General features: G+C 30.8%; 1 long non-coding RNA gene across 1 annotated transcript; it reads left to right on the top strand.

Annotated features, from left to right (window-relative positions):
- Positions 1 to 2,496: 2,496 nt before the first annotated feature.
- LOC114076719 lies at positions 2,497 to 3,192 on the top strand. Its single transcript, XR_003577696.1, has 2 exons — positions 2,497 to 2,798; positions 2,908 to 3,192. It is a non-coding gene; the product is annotated as an uncharacterized LOC114076719 (long non-coding RNA).
- Positions 3,193 to 5,109: the final 1,917 nt, after the last annotated feature.

Raw genomic sequence — 5,109 nt, forward strand, 5'->3', positions numbered from 1 at the left:
TTGTATATTAAAAGAATCCCAGAAGATTATTTCACAGACCCAGATCCAGGAATTCCAAGAATTCCACAAAACAGTATACAAAATCGAATCTTTGAGCAAAAGCTAAGGTTTTCTTGAAATTCTAACTTAGGGTTTTCAAACCCAATGAGATTTTTTTTTCAGTTACAGATGTACAATACAGTAGAATTTCAAAAGATCAGTATGGAATGTTCATACAAAAATACATGAATATATGTACAAAGATTGAATTAAATCAATTTGATTCATATATAATGAGAGAATCGAAAGCTAATAAAAGCTGGATTTTATTTAATTATACTACATATATTTTGCATTAACACAAGGGTCACCTAATAGGACAGGTAAAAGGAAGGTTATACGACGACGTCTTGTTGAAGAGTTTAGAGTTTCTAATATAAGAAGAGGTGCTGAAATGGATTTGGGTGTAAAAGATATCATCAAACACACTCCGGCTTTTTTTTTTAATTGTGATATCTGATTCAGCTTTCGTAAATTCTGTTTTTTTATATGTAAATATCCTCATATTAGTTTACATTATACAAGTAATGAATCTCAACAACACGCGTAATCATAATAATATTTTACTTCTAAAATAACTAAAAAGTTTATTATTATAACGCGAATTAAGCAATAACATGTACAAAAAATTATCGCAAATGACATAATATAAAGATGAAATAATTATAGAGAATGGCAAACTAATAATTTAAATTAAATACAGTAACTATCGTTTTAGTTATTTCCATTAATAAGCAAAATCTCGATCACTTTGCTATTATAGGGCCCCACTGATTTGTATGAATTATTAAAAACTAAAACAGATGTTTTTTCTTTTCTCTAGGGGTGTGTATTCGATTTTTCGATTCTATTTTGTGTTATTCGGTTTGAATTTTTCGATTTTCAATTTTAAAAACTATAACGAATCCAAACCAAAAAAAATGGTTCGGTTCGATTTTTCTCTTTTTGATTTGATTTTTTTTTATTTGACTATTCGATTATAACTTATTTCATAACTAATTAATAACATAATCAAAGTTATATTTGCATGCTTCAAAAATAAAAATTTCATTCAAGGAAAAGTACTAATATTGAATCTCTTAAATATATTATCCAATATAATCATCAGTAAAACGTTACAACACAATACTATCAATAGATGTTCAAACATAAAATCCAAACTAAATGCTCATTGATGATAATTTCAATCTCTAAAGTACTATCACTAAACACAAATCGCATCGAGGTTGAACCAACAATTCAACTCATGTCTTAGTTGGTCTAAATATTACGGTAATACTGAATTACTAGTATCCTATATTGTAAACCTAAATATTATATGTGTAGTTATTAATCTATTTATATATAATTCGGGGTTTTTCAGTTTTGACTTTTTAAATTTCGAAATCAAATCAAAAAAATCAAACAAAGTAACTTATAAATTCAAAATCAAACCAAAAATTCAAAAAATCATGCCAGATTACAATTCGGTTTGATTTTTGATTTTTCGGGTTAAAGCAAATAGTGCACACCCTACTTTTCTCTTTATTTTCTACAATATGTTCTCCTCATTCCTTCAATTTCTCCTTGATCTTCTCCACAAGTTCAATTTCAAATTTCAAAATTCTCTAGCACGTCATAATTTTCTAAATAGGCAAAACATATATTTATACAAATTCTAGCAACTTCAATTTTTCACTTATACACATTTTCAAATTATATACTCATAAATTTTTATATACACAAATTAAAACTTTATTTAATATGCAATTTACAAACCTAAAATAATTTACACATACATATACTTATTACAAATATATACACATAATAACTTGCACAATATTAATATATAAATTCGTATAGACATTCAACAGTTTCATATACTTATACAATTCACAAAAAACAATAAAGTAGTATATTTATATAACTAACAAATTTCAATAAACAGTCAACAATTTTATATACTTATACATATAACAACAACACTAATATGTATATGTATAAGACGTACATGTACTTTATTTTTCATTTATATACATATTCTGAATATACAATTATATAAAAGATCATATATACAAATTAAAGCTTTATACACAATTTTATAATTGAGAAATTTCACACAGTGCAGTGTTATTGTTTATTTTTTATCTAACCGAAATTATTAACTTTTTTTTTAAACAATCAAACTGTATAAAAAAATGTGATCCAGCTAATATATAGAAAGACACATCCGTAGCAAATTGAATTTCTTTACGAAATGCAGTTCTAAAAAGAATTTTATATTTGCTATACATAAAATCTACTCTATAAAAATTCATACAATATGAAGAATATATATATTACCCTTTTATATAAATGAACAAGAGAGGACGAAAACAACATCAACAATTTGTACAAACAACAAAATAATGTGTACCGTAAGTTTGGGCTATGTGGGTTTACTTGATTGGTTATTAGACACATAGGTACTTTTCTTTGCAGAAAACCAGTTGTATTGCACTTTGATGTTAGATTTTTCTCCCACAAACATAGATCTATAGATTGTCTGTAATAGTGGTAATAAACCTCTTTTTCTCCTTCACTGTTTGAACGTCGGATCTTGCCATTTATGGTGGTTCAATTTGTATTTGGTGTTTCTATTAATTGATGTTTGTGTTATATAAGCCAACAAGAGCTAGAGCATATATGCTACTATTATGAGTCAAGAACATGTTGCTTCTTTGCGATACTCATTTCAAATCCTTTGAGGCTTGAAAGTGTCGGTTCTCCTCGTCGTGTCTGTATGTTTTAATTTGTATATAGCAACACCTTCTTGGTGCTTTTGGTTATGAATATATCTTCTTTGAAATACTAAATCTATTCTCTTGCTAATCAGATGACTTTTTACAGGTAAGTTATGTCATTATTGTGTTGCCGAAATTTTTCACTAGAACAAGATTTGTGTGTCGTGAAAAGAGCTTAGTACCAAGAGTTGGCCGATTCAAAATATGTTGGAAGTCGAATGAAATTGAAGTACGGGCTTCCCTCCTCTTATTGGTATCTATTGTTTTTTATCTACAATGTTTTGTTACCATGTGGAGAAGGAGTTACCAGTTAAGTTTTTTTAGAATTGCCTTAATTTTATTGATCTTTTGTAATGGTATTTCATTTACTTACATGTGTTATTCTACAGTAGCATCATTATTACTTATCTAAATTTTTTATCTATGTGAAAGAATGTTCTGTTTCAGAGAAGAAAGTGACAGTCAACACTCTCTGCACTAAGAAATATTTGGTGGAAACCATTTTGATCTATGGAGATAAAATTTTGACACTCAAGTCAACGTACATGACTAGATAATGACTCTAAGAACTATATTAGTACTATTGTTTTCTGAAAATAATCTGAAGATCTTGGAATTTTTTATATTTAAGCACTAGATTGAATCAAACAGTAAGGGATCATGAAATTACTTGATCTCTCGAACTCTTTAGTGTTTGCGAATAGTAAGAAGAATGAAGTAAATGTTGCTAGCAATGATCACATGAAAGTTCCCAGCTGCACCCAGGAATAGGGCTGCATATCGATCGGTTTGGTTCGATTTTGAGCATTATCGGTTTTGCTTATCGGTTATCGATTTGTAGACTAGCTAAACCATTAAAGAACCATTAAGTTATCGGTTTATCGGTTATCGATTAGTCGGTTATTGACTCTTGTCGGTTCGATTATCGGGTTAACCGTTAACATATCATACAATTTTTAAAAATAAAAATCACATGAAAATTTGAAGATGATGTACTTAAACTAATTAAGTCTACAGAATTGCAAATTGCATTGCAATTTGCACTTTGCACTGCAATTTGCAGACAGAAAGTGAAAACCCATTTAACAAATCATCAAAGTTTGAAGATTCAGGAAAAAAAAATCTCGTGCAGTTTTCTAATTGATGATCAAACTATTGTGTCTCCTAATCTTGCTCCTTTCTTTCCCTTTAGTGCTTGGATGCACGCAACTCTCTTTGCACCTGATTTGTCTATCAATTTCAAAGCAAGTAAAGACCCTTACCAGTTACCACGAACTGCGAAGTAACTGAGAAGAAGAAGAAGATGCAGCCATATTTGGAAAAGATTCTGTCTCAATGGCTGCCTTGGTCCTTAGGGCCTGGGGACTGCAATCTGGCAAAAGGAAAAGTTATATTGTCACGACCCAAAAATGGACGTGATGGCACTCGTCTTATCCCACCAAGACAAGTAAGCCTAAAACTCAACTATTACAATAAAAATGCGGAAAATTTACTATCAACTTACATTATACCCCAAAACCTGGTTGTCACGTGTACAAGCCTCTAAAGTATTACAATCGGATCAAAAGGAAATATAAGTCTCATATGATATTGTTTCTAGAGTAGAACAAAATCATAAACAAGAGTAAGGAGGGATGCTGAGATGACCAACAACTACCTCACAAAATCTCCAGGAAGCCTCGGAAAAGAAGAGAATATATCATAAAAGTCCGGGCTAGTAACCTACAAAAATTTGTAGAAGCAAGGGGTGAGTACCAAACCACACGGTACTCAGCAAGTAAACCTCTAAACACAAGCTAAGGGGATGAAATACGGGTACTCCTACCACCCCCAACCGAACCTTCACAACTACAACCTGCATAAACATCAGCCCAACCTAACAGCTCACAGTTTACATACAACGTAACTCAACAAAAACATTTAGACAAATTACATATCCTCCACAACAACACTTTAACAAATTACATATCCTCCACAACAACACTTTAACAAATTATATATCCTCAACATCAACACTTAAACAAATTAGATATCCTCAATAGCAACACTTCCAAAAATTTACATATCCTCAATAACAAGCTCAGTATTATCAATCACAAATTTCGCAGAAAGGTAATCACAAGATCAGCAAAACACCATATCAAGTTCACCAATGATAAGTATGTGTAATGCAATGTCAAGTATAATGATGCATGTCTGACCTAGTGATACACACCCGCTGTCTCTCAGTCCGGGACCCATGGGGGACATATCTGTCCATGCATCTGTCGCGGCGCACGACACGACCCTCGATAATAGTAACCATCGC

The sequence above is a fragment of the Solanum pennellii genome, chromosome 4 (assembly GCF_001406875.1).
Source record: "Solanum pennellii chromosome 4, SPENNV200".
NCBI classification, from domain to species: Eukaryota; Viridiplantae; Streptophyta; class Magnoliopsida; order Solanales; family Solanaceae; genus Solanum; species Solanum pennellii.